A 12949-nucleotide genomic window follows, 5' to 3' on the forward strand; every position below is an offset into this window, starting at 1 on the left:
AGCTTCTGTAAGGCAAAGGACACTGTTCTTAGGACAAAATGGCAACCAACAGATTGGGAAAAGATCTTTACCAATCCTACAACAGATAGAGGCCTTATATCCAAAATATACAAAGAACTCAAGAAGTTAGACCGCAGGGAAACAAATAACCCTATTAAAAAATGGGGTTCAGAGTTAAACAAAGAATTCACAGCTGAGGAATGCCAAATGGCTGAGAAACACCTAAAGAAATGTTCAACATCTTTAGTCATAAGGGAAATGCAAATCAAAACAACCCTGAGATTTCACCTCACACCAGTGAGAATGGCTATGATCAAAAACTCAGGGGACAACAGATGCTGGCGAGGATGTGGAGAAAGAGGAACACTCCTCCATTGTTGGTGGGATTGCAAACTGGTACAACCATTCTGGAAATCAGTCTGGAGCTTCCTCAGAAAATTGGACATTGAACTGCCTGAGGATCCAGCTATACCTCTCTTGGGCGTATACCCAAAAGATGCCCCAACATATAAAAAAGACACGTGCTCCACTATGTTCATCGCAGCCTTATTTATAATAGCCAGAAGCTGGAAAGAACCCAGATGCCCTTCAACAGAGGAATGGATACAGAAAATGTGGTACATCTACACAATGGAATATTACTCAGCTATCAGAAACAACGAGTTTATGAAATTCGTAGGCAAATGGTTGGAACTGGAAAATATCATCCTGAGTGAGCTAACCCAATCACAGAAAGACATACATGGTATGCACTCATTGATAAGTGGCTATTAGCCCAAATGCTTGAATTACCCTAGATACCTAGAACAAATGAAACTCAAGACGGATGATCAAAATGTGAATGCTTCACTCCTTCTTTAAAAGGGGAACAAGAATACCCTTGGCAGGGAAGAGAGAGGCAAAGATTAAAACAGAGAATAAAGGAACACCCATTCAGAGCCTGCCCCACATGTGGCCCATACATATACAGCCACCCAATTAGACAAGATGGATGAAGCAAAGAAGTGCAGACCGACAGGAGCCGGATGTAGATTGCTCCTGAGAGACACAGCCAGAATACAGCAAATACAGAGGCGAATGCCAGCAGCAAACCGCTGAACTGAGAATAGGACCCCCGTTGAAGGAATCAGAGAAAGAACTGGAAGATCTTGAAGGGGCTCGAGACCCCATATGTACAACAATGCTAAGCAACCAGAGCTTCCAGGGACTATGCCACTACCCAAAGACTATACATGGACTGACCCTGGACTCTGACCTCATAGGTAGCAATGAATATCCTAGTAAGAGCACCAGTGGAAGGAGAAGCCCTGGGTCCTGCTAAGACTGAACCCCCAGTGAACTAGACTGGTGGGGGGAGGGCGGCAATGGGGGGAGGGTTGGGAGGGGAACATCCATAAGGAAGGGGAGGGGGGAGGGTGATGTTTGCCCGGATACCGGGAAAGGGAATAACACTCGAAATGTATATAAGAAATACTCAAGTTAATAAAAAAAATAAAATAAAAAAAAGATAATGACACACAAACAGCATCACACTTAACAAATGCCTGACAGGAGACAAATCAAGATCTTTCTGGTGTGTGAACTGACTACTTGATGGTATGTGTTTGTTCCACAGCTAGACTGACTGCATAGAATGGTTAAAGGCTACAGAATATACATTTCTCTACTGTTTGGTTTTATCATACGAACCTATATGATAACAGTGAGGTGGCAGTCTTATTCTCTGGAACTGTGAGAGTTATGAGGAACTTGACCTGAAGATGAATATGAGTGAATGCAGTTCCACTCACTGAAGGAGTTCACTGATTTATTATGTAAAAAGAAAAAATAAGAAAGTTGCAAAATATTGTATAGTGCCTATGGCTTCTGTCAAAGAATACAATCTATTCTATATGCTTTTGGGAAAAAAAAAGATAAAACCATAGTATGCTAACATCTTTTTTTAAGCTTGTTTTGAGCTAGACATTGTGGCATACATCTATAATCAATCTTAGCGCTCTCGGGAGCCTAGGGCAGGAGGATTGTTAATTCAAAGCCTGGCTGGGCAATATAATGAGACCATATATCAAAACTTGAAGCATATTCTGATAATTGTTTTCAGGAAATTTAACTGTGAGTAAGCCAGAAATCTATCCCTTTTATAAATCTTTCAGACTCGTATCAAGGCAATTAAAACATGGAGTGCCTTTCAAAATAGTAGAGACATTTCAAAGTCTAATCCTGCATGGCAGCATGCAAATCACTGTCAATATTTACTTTGTTGAACTCTGGATATTTGTTGAAGGCTTGTTAAAATGCTAGAATAATTAATTCAAGAAAAATGAATGAATGATAGTAAGAACAGTGAGATTTCCCCATGTTTTGTGTTTCTTTCTCCTTAGAATAATGGTCATGAATACCTGGAGTCATCACAGCTTGGTAGGTCTGAACATCCTGAGTTAAGCAGTCAATGGGATGGGTCACTACCTGAACTCTGACTTCCGCACAGAAGAATTTGATTCATAAAACTCAGAGTTCACATAGTAAGGTTATATAGCCATCTGAGATAATTGTACAAATCACAGCTTTGTGTATGTTGTCATTAGTCCCAGCAAATTCAAAAGCAGCTAGTCAACAAGGAGGTTCAATAGTTCAAAATAGAGAACTTTAGTAAATTTCTTGTATTCTTGGGAACTTCAAGAGTTGTGTATAGGTACATGAGCATGCCCTGCAAAGGTTTTGGAAGGCTGTAGTATTTTCTCCAGGCTGAGCTGTGAGTTTTCCACAGATCAGGTATAACAGCTAATGTGCCAAGGACTAGCTTTGGCTTGGAGAGGGTTTCAGAGGAAGGGTTGTTTGGGAGCTGGGAAAGAAAGAACTCGAAATCTAACGATGGGGTGCAAGCCGACAGCTTTATAGTCTGCTTGAGATGGCTCCCTAGACAGCTCTCTGTAAATAGCTTTTGGTTCTGTAGTCTACTCGAGACAGAGATAGCTTTCTGCCCAAGACAGCTCTCTCTGTTGGATACAGCTCTCTCTTGTTGAAAAAAATATCTAGGATTTTCTGTCCAGGGTCAGAAAAGCTGCTAGTACAAATTCTAAACGAGCTGTGTTTGTTCTGTAGAAAGTTCTCTCTGGGTAGCTCTCTGTTTCAGACCAAAGCCCAGTCTTTTATTTACACATCAATTAAGTCATTTACTCCAGGTTCCCTTTTAATTGTCCAATAAATCAGGATTTTTATAACTGTAGCCCCTTGTTTCTTAGAAAAAGACAGCAAGTACATTTTTTTAAACATGGCAAATAAATTCAAAGATCTGCCTGTCTTTGTAAGCTCAGACAATAAGCTACCTAAGTGGGATCCAGTTCTGAGATAACCATTTCATAAGTGTTTTTATTTTCTTCTTAAATGTCTTTCTGACAAGCCAGCTCATAGTATAGCAGCCTGTTTTGTTTTTTAGTTTTGGTTTGGTTTGGTTTTTAGGACTGTGAGGACCCTAATAATTACTATTGCATCCTTATATTTTGCATAGTTGAGAAATCTTATTTATATATTTTTGAATTCATGTTTTTTGAGTTTTTTTTCCCCCACAGCTTTAGCTCTTAGGATTACAGTTTGCTAAGGACTAAGCATTTACATTTTGCTAAGGACATTAGACACACCCTTGTCTCCTGGACTCCTGTTATCTCTGATCATCATGTAGTCATTAACCTTGACAGAGAGCATTTCCTCAAAGTAGGAACATAAAGTAAAATATATGAACAAACCTTATGCCTAGCAAATGGTCAACACTCCTGGAGGTCTTTGCCCTACTGGCTCTGCTCAAGGAGGAGAACTGTGTTATGCTGTCTTTCTTCAATGGTCATGCAGAACTCAGCATTAAAAAAGAACCAAAAGCAAACATGTAAATCACTCACAACAAAAAGACAGAGCCTGGCAAAAGTCGCTCAATTATGCTGATTGAGAAATACAAATTACAATACAGCACAGCACACTAAAATATAATATGATAACAATCTATCAATTTACTTTTCAAAAAATCCCACCAGAGACTTGACTCATAACTTGTGACAAGAGTACAGTCTATAGATTATGAGTAGCCTACTCACTAAAATACAATTAATGAATAGACATTAACAAAAAAGGGCTTTGATTTATGTAATTAGCATATTATATTAATGAAAGTATTTTGCTAAAAAATGAAAAAATATACAACAAAGGGAGATATTATGACATAAACACAAGTACTTCCTTAGCAATGGTTTGGCTAACATTTGATTTCTAGGTTTTCTGAAGGTGTTTACATGACATATACTCACTAGAACATATCATTTAGCATTGGAAATTTGATTGTTTTACAAGCTAGCCATATAAAGAATGATGTTCTCCTTTAATAATAAGCAGCAAAAGAAAAAGACAGCTTTCAGTTAACCACAGGAGTACAGGAAGCATAGTGTAAAACTGCCTAAGCTATAAGTATGGTATAATATAAATGTAGTTTGAATGTAAAAAGTCCTCCATTGGTCTGTGCATTTAAATACTTGGTGCCCAGTAGTGGATACTGTTGGGAAGCTGTAATATTAAGAGGTAGAGCATTGCTGAAGGTAGTTGGTAAGTGGGGATGGGGAGCTGGTTGAGTCTAGAGCAGTGGTTCCCAACCTATGGGTCATGAATCCCCTCTCTGACTCGGCACTAAAGGGTTTTGTAGTCAAAAACCCTTTCACGGGGTGCCTGAGACCATCAGAAAACATTTTTACAGATATTTATGTCATGATTCCTAACAGTGGTAAAATTACAGTCATGAAGTAGCAATGAAAATAATCTTATGGTTGAGGTCACAACATGGTTGAGAACCACTGGTCCAGCAGCTTTACAGCCAGAGACCACTTCCAATTACTTTCTGCTTCAAGAGTTCCCATAGAATGTGGCCAGTTAGCCTGCTGCTACCATGGCTTCCCTGCCCAATGAAACGTATTCTCTGCAACTGTGAATCATCATAACCTTTCCGTCCCTTAGGATGTGGTCAGAGCACTTTATCACAGCAACAAGAAAAGTAAATGTTACCTTAAGTGAGGAGTATTATGTCTATTTTTAACCTATAATATTTTCAATTTACAATGGGTTTATTGAATTAGAACTTCATTATTGGTCAAGGAGAACCATTCTTTCAAGTTCATTGCTGTCAGATTATGCTTTAATGCACATTCTTTCCTGGGAAATGGTCAAGGTGAATTGGCCTATTTCAGATGGAATGCCCTATAAAGGTCTGTCAGGTCTGGTTAGGTAGTCTTTTGTTGTTGTTGTTGTTGTTGTGCCCATATTGAGGTGCACATAGCCTCTATCTCTAACTGCTGACTGCTCTAATTTTCCATTCAATTCTATTGTCATTACTTCATGGACTTCAAGGCTCTGTTGATACGTGCAGAAGTAGTTATTGCTGATATGTAAAAATTTTTCAGTAGAAATTTCATTCTTTTCTTTTCAAAGCATATCATGAATTTCCACTGCCATTGTATGTTCATTTATAGTATGATGATGAAGGAGGGATTACATCACTTTGAAGGGCTCTGCACTCATGAAGGAATTAATGATGTTACTGACAGAGTAAGGTGGTTACTACAGGAGTGAATTCCATTTGGCTAGAACATTTGCCTAAGGTCTTGGGTTCCACACTGTAAAACACACATGCACACACACACACACACACACACACACACACACACACATACACACACACACACACGTGCACACACACACGCACACACACACAAGGCAGGGAGGGGAAGATATTTTCTGTCTGTCTTTAATGTGCCCCAATTCCATTTTACCTGCTAGAACATGATAAGAGGCCTTAAGCGATGGCCTGTCAGTTCTGAAATTACAGTCTCTAGAACCATAGCTAAATATATTCGATATATTGGTATTTTATCTAGCCTCTGAGAATCTTTGAGAATCTGTTATAAAAGGAGAAAATGACCTAAAACTTAAGGAACGTTTTTTCTTAAAAATGACTTTTAACATTAATATTTTGTATTTTTTAGTCTTAAAATTACTCAGTTTTCAATGATTTAGCTTAGATTAGCAGTAACCGGGTATTTGTTGTGTTACATGTTACACATGTACATTTTTAAGCTTCAGTTACACTTATCTCATGTTGAACTTCTTATTAGAAGAACAGCAATGATAAAAGTGTATTTTATAATAATATGTGTGTATATATATGTATAGATATTATTTGTTGAAAATACTTCTTAATCTAGATTGGGGGATAAAGTAAAAAGGCTCATGTTGAAGGCCAGTTGGGGTTACATCGAGAGATTTGTTCAAAATAACAAAACCCAGACTATAACTCCTCCTCCTCCTCTTCCTCCTCTTCTTCAAAAATCAACAACATCAACAACAACACAAGCTGAATAAAAGCCATATAACTTTTATTAGTGAAAATAAACCAGCAAGATCATCTTACATTTTATTTCAAATTGTCTTCATCATATGTCTGTCCTCCACACCACTATAGGACATCCATGTGTAGCACACTGTGCAGATGCTCGGCACTCTACTGATGAGAAATACCAACTAGTCTTCTTGATTTTTGAAAGAGTAATCTTGTAAATCTTTTGAGAATGGTTTTACAGACTCTTGCTTTTTTTTTTCCACTGTGAGCTTTGTGGTCTGTTGGGGCTTTCATGAGGAATCATTTGTAAACCTCTGTGTATAGGAAGAGTCATTTTTCCTCGCATTATCAATCTTTAGGTTTGACGGCTCCATTACTCTACATTGAGGTATGATTTTCTTTTAATTCACTCTACTTAAAATTCTCTGTATTTCTGTAATTGTAGGCTATAATTTTTCATGGAACTTGAAGGTTGTTATCACCTCTAACACTCTTGGCTCAGTTGTAGTCTCTACTTTTACAGTACTCCCATTCCTTATGTCCATTTGATGTTTTGTGATATCCCACGGGTCTCTGAGCACTTTGTTCTTTTATTTTTCTTTTTATTACAACAAGATAATTATTAGTGGACCTGTCTTTAAACTCATTTTCCACTGACAGTTCAGGTTAGTTCCTGCTTCTTTTTGCAAAATTTTCATTTCCAGTGTTTGCAATTTCCAGTTATATTTTAATTCAGATGTTTTTGTTGTTCCTTTTTATAATTTATATATGGCTATTCATATTTTTATTTAGATAAATGTTTCCCCTGTTTTGCTGTGTGCCTTTGCCCACAGTTTCTTTTCATTCTGAGTATACTTACAATACTTCATTTAAGGCCTTTGTATAGAACTTGTTATTCCTGGGCTTCCTGGGAAGTATTTTAGTATGTCTTTTTTGCCACTTTTATAGAATATTCTCAGATCACTGTGATAATAGCCTGCAAACAACTGTAAGTTAAAAATATTGTATAGTAGGTCAGAAAATATTTGTATGGAAATCATACCATGTCCTAACCATCATGCAACAAAATTAGGAGGATTTTCTAAGAAATCCATAAATCTGTAGAATATCTAATTAATTACTCAAATGATAAAAATTCAATTTAAAAGTCATAAAATAAGTTAGAAAATATTTTAAGATATGTTAAAATAAAAATGGAAAAATGCAAACAATGAGAGACAAGTAAAGCAGAAAGGTTTGTTCAGGTATAAAATCTGGAGTTAAAGGTGAGGAAGGCATCTAATTCCTGACATCAGTAATTAGACAGACCAAGAAATCAAAAGACACAAGCTATTTATGTCAGAAAAAATGAGCATCATTACTAATTTTGGGGAAAGCAGGTTGAAGAGATCCTATCCCGGATGCTTTCAAACAAAAGATGTATCTTAGATGGAAAAGATACTTGCCTAGACTAGAAAGAACAAAGACAAACTTTAAAACAGACTCTAGACAAAAGGGATTTTATATACATATATTTATATATATATGCACATGTATATCTATATATGTAGATATATATAGATATAGATATGAGAATATCAAACCATATTTTAAAAACTTTTATAAAGCAAAAACGCAGGCCACTGGGGTCTGATGAATTCCAACCCTTGTTTGAGATAAATGAGTACCAGGTCTCTTTAGGTTCTTGAATGTGAAATGAAGAGAGAAAGATCAATTCCTAGGTGATATTACTTTGAAGAAAGCTGAAAAAATGGATCTCAAGGAAAAACAAATCTAAAGCAAAATTACGCAAATCTAAGGAACGATGTTCCTGTACAAACACTACCAACAAATTGAGACTATCATGCTAGGATAATATAGTATAAAATGTATTATACTTATCTCATAAATGTATGGTTAATTTAACACACAAACTCAGTGTAACTTCATATTAATGATGATGGGACAAAATGATAATTCTTATAAGCATAAGAAAATATTTGGCAAAAATACAACAGCTTTTTATGAGAACCTCTTCAGCAAAACAGAAAGTCACAGGATATATTAAAAGCTGAAAACAAATAAACAAACAAACAAAAACTCTAACAAATAAAATTGATTCCATACGATGACATGGGAGAGAAAGAACTCATAAAATTTAGGTCTTAATAACAATGGCTATTTCAGAATTAGTACTCAGGGAACTTAAAACAACTGGTTAATGTGATAATTTTTATAGAGAACCAATTGAGAGAATTTAAGAATATAGAGGCAATGGAAGAAGAGAGATGAACACAGAAATTCATTTAGCTCTCATTATCTATGGAGAACTAGTTTCAGAAGACAATCAGAAACAAAGCTATAGCAGCTCTAGTAGTTAGGTGAAATGAGTATTGTTTTCTTATAACATATACAAATCTGATGTCATTTCTAGATTACTTATATTATCAAATATAATGGAACTTTGTATAGCTAGGTATTGTACATGAATGACGAAAGTGTACATATTTAGCAATGAAGAGAATTTTCATAATAATTTTGATCTGCTCCTGGATGAAGACATAGTTAAGGTGGTAAGGTGTATGTGTTCAGCCAGCACCCAATCAAAAATAAAATGTAAAAGTTAGTTTGAAGAAATTAGAGACCTTGAAGTTTGAAATGAAATATTTCTAAGATAATTAAAATAATAGTGATAACATTAAATTTTATCAATTTAAAGATTTAATATTTCTTTGGCAATAACCTCTGAAGTGATGTAGAGATTTAATATAATACTCTCAAAACTCCATATGATATTTTTTATTAAAATTATCAACAACTTGATCTTAAACTTCATGCAAAAACACAAGAGGCCCGGAATAGTAAAAGAAAAAAATCTCTAAGAAAACCAAACACATCAATACATGATATACATTTGCTGATTTCCACACTTGCTATGAACCATAGGCTCGTGGGATTGGCACAGAAATAGGTGTGCAGAACATTGGAATAGAACCAGGGATGAAGAACAGTTTATACACCTATGCCAAACCAACTTTGTATAGATTTGTTACAAGAATTCAATGAGGAAGAGTTTTTCCTTTTGTTTATTTTGTTTTGCTTTTTAGCAAATGTGGTTTTGACAAATAGAAATCCACATGTACAAAATGGGGTTAGAATCTGACCTCTCATCATAGACAAATTAAACTTCATAGGAATCCTCTCCCCAACTATTAAAAATTAAACCTTCAAAGTTTTAAAGCAAAAGGTAGGATTACTTGTATGTGAGTTTTATTTGGGCAGTAGTATATGAAAAATAATAATAAAAACATAGCAAGTGTAACAATGTAAAACATGATAAATTAAAATATCAAAGTTAAAAACTAATGTACTAAAAGTGTGTTTAAAGGGGGGAGGGGGATGTTTGCCCGGATACCGGGAGAGGGAATAACACTCGAAATGTATATAAGAAATACTCAAGTTAATAAAAAAAAAGAGTGTTTAAAAATGAAAGGACTTCTCCCCCAGTGAAGGAAATATTTATATAACTGTATTCTATGAGACTGGATTCATGAGCACATAGAAATTATGTGCTCATAATAATACCATGAGATCAAGTAACTCAACTTTAAAATGGAGCAATTAATTAAAGGAAATACAATAGCACCTGCCGATGAAGACATAGAGAAATTGGTCTCAAATGTTTGTTGGTAGACTTGTAAAATGATACAGACATTATTACAAAGAGTTAGTGAAGTACTAATGTATAACATATAATGGTTACAGATACAGTAATTCCATCCCTAGATAAATACCCCAGAGCAGAAAATATATGACAACTCACAGCTTACTTATAGTACTATACATAACAGCCAAAAACTATGCAAAAGTCAAATGCCTGTCAACCAGTGAATACTTAAAACAAAATATAGTATAGCCATTATTAAGCCATAAAAAGGAATAAACTGTTGACATTGCTAACCCTGTGAGGAATCGTTTAAACAATGTCCTACTTTAAAGACAACAAATTCCACATATTGGATGGCTCTACTTACACAAAAGGCCATATTAGGAAAGCATATTGGCATAATAGTTAGACCAGTGGTTGCCAGGGATGGACGGATGGATGAATGCTGATGATTGCTATTCTTTAAGAAGTTTCTTTGAGGAATGATGAGAAATTTTCTAAACTTAAATTATGGTGATGACGGCAGAACTGTTAGTATTATAACTTAATAATTGTCTATTTTGAAAATAAACGTTCCTGGTATGTGAATTGCTTCTTAATGAATCTCAGAAATTAACTTAAAAATAGATGCCCCTACAAGGTCATGGTATATTATTAATGCCAAATACTGTTTGTCAGGGTTGTGTTTTCTTCTAATTGTAGGTTTCAAATACCCTTGTCTTTGTTACTTTTTTAAATCTTAGAACAATTTAAGTATTTGTTGTTGTGTTATCGTGGTGAGGGAATTGATCAATTTCAGCTTTAATTCTTTCCAGACTGAAGCCAAGCGGAGGAAGGAAGGAAGTATTATATCACAGATTGGTGTTTTTAATTTCACTTTCAATAACAATATATAGTAATTTGATTCTCTTCAATTTAGGTGTATGTGAAAATATATCTAGCATATGAAAAACTACTTCAAGTTAATGCACTAGCAAATTAAAGATTCTCTGAAAGACTAGAGTACCCTATTAATAAAAGAATTTTAAACTCATAGTTACATTATATAACACTATGAATTGTTGAATTGCAGTGTCTATGTGTATGTGTGTGTGTGTGTGTGTGTGTTTGTGTTTGTGTGTGTGTTTTATACATCAGGAAAATATTAAAAATTAGTGAATATCTTTTCCTAGAAAGTAACTTAGTCTATAAATTCTATTTGTGTTAAAAAAAAAACTCTTCATTTGAAATTGAAATGATAATTTTTCACAAAAATACATTTTGATATTTAACATGATATTGCAGCAAATGAAACAATTATGTACATGATATTTGTATATTACTATTCTGTTCAAATTTAAAATATAAATATAATTTATACAATTTAATTGCTTAATTATATAGGAGAAGGAACATAGATGTTGATAAAACATGCCATTCTTAAAATGTGGTTGTAATTCTGCCACTTTTAGCCAAATATAGAAAACGTCATACACACATAGGGAAGCTGCTTTAGCCACCAAGCTACTAAAACAGTTAAGCAGTTCTTAATCTGTGGGTGAAGACACCTTGTGGGCTGTATAACCTGTTCATAAGGGTCACACCTCAGATATTCTGCATATCAGATATATAGATTCATATAGGAGTCACATAATAGTTATAAAGTAGCAATGGAAACAATTTATGGTAGAGGGGGTCACTGCAACATGAGGTACTATATTAAAGGGTTGTGGCATTAAGAAGGTTGAAAGCTACTCCTCTAAACAAATTTGGCATCCATAGGATTTCCTGGGCTATGAAGCTCTGGCGACACATGGCTTCTGATAGTGTTTGTATTTTCTACTGTGTGAGACTGAGTAGAGCACAGTTGATAATAAGTCACATTAAATACTTCATATATACCAAGTATATTCTTCTTATATCAGCTTGGTGAGCAGAATGTATAAATCAGGGCCATAAAACTGTAATTTTTTTCAGGGAAAAATGAACTGGGATCTTACAGTCGGTCAGCAGTTGAAGAGTTACTACACATTAAGTTCTACACTTATAACATCACTGAGTATATTCATATAAGTTTTCAAGTTTTTCTCCATGAGGCAGGAAACCACTTTATATTTTCCTAATTTGGCTTTTCAGAACCTTGTTTGACACATATAGATTTTCCGTGCTTTTAACCTTTCTAGTCTTTCCCTTAAAACACACAAAAAAAAGTCTTTTCTGATATCCTATATCACTGTCTGGTCCAAGGACAGGCAAAAATAACCTTTAGCTGATTGAAGAAACAGCAGAGTTCAGAGCACTTAAATAAATACATAATTAAGTGATAAGGCCAAACTAAAGATTCTTTGTAGAAATAGTGCTAATCTAAGAGCCATGCATAACCTTTAAGTACATGTTTTTTCAAGAGTAAGTGTGGGTTCTGATACCCAGCTAGGACAATGGGTAAAGTTGTGACATAATTTTATTCTCTCCCTCCATAAAAATAAAATTAATATGGCAGTGGTTGAAATGACTTACCCAGAGGGAACCTGCAGAGGGTGCACTCTTCTTTTCTGGAAAATTTAAATGTGCTCCAAATGTATAAAATGGTCTTTGAGAAGTCATACTAGTGACACAAATCAATAATCACAGGAATTCCTGTTCTGAAACAGCTTTCCTCTGATTAATTCAAAGAAGTAAGCACACACAGAACCAGGGAAAAGATCAGCTTGTAATGCCACCTGCACTTTAGTGTGGAAAATAAATAAAAATAGCGAAACTAGGAAATTTTCACTAAATAGAGACAAACAAGCATGTCAGAAGTATTTGAGAAAGTAAATTTTTACAGTAGACAGACATTCTTCCATATTTCTACACAGTATGATTAAGATATTTTATACAATTGCTTTATTTTGGTAATAGACTACAACCAATGGGCTTAAAATATTCTCATTGACTTCATTTCTGAAAGCCAC

The 12949-nt window shown here is 35.0% G+C and overlaps 1 protein-coding gene across 9 annotated transcripts in view; it reads right to left on the bottom strand.

The window, feature by feature from the left end:
* Positions 1-12949, bottom strand: part of Nrg3 (neuregulin 3) — a 1117568-nt gene that overhangs the window by 591524 nt on the left and 513095 nt on the right. The window lies entirely within an intron of this gene.

The sequence above is a fragment of the Rattus norvegicus genome, chromosome 16 (assembly GCF_036323735.1).
Source record: "Rattus norvegicus strain BN/NHsdMcwi chromosome 16, GRCr8, whole genome shotgun sequence".
NCBI lineage: Eukaryota > Metazoa > Chordata > Mammalia > Rodentia > Muridae > Rattus > Rattus norvegicus.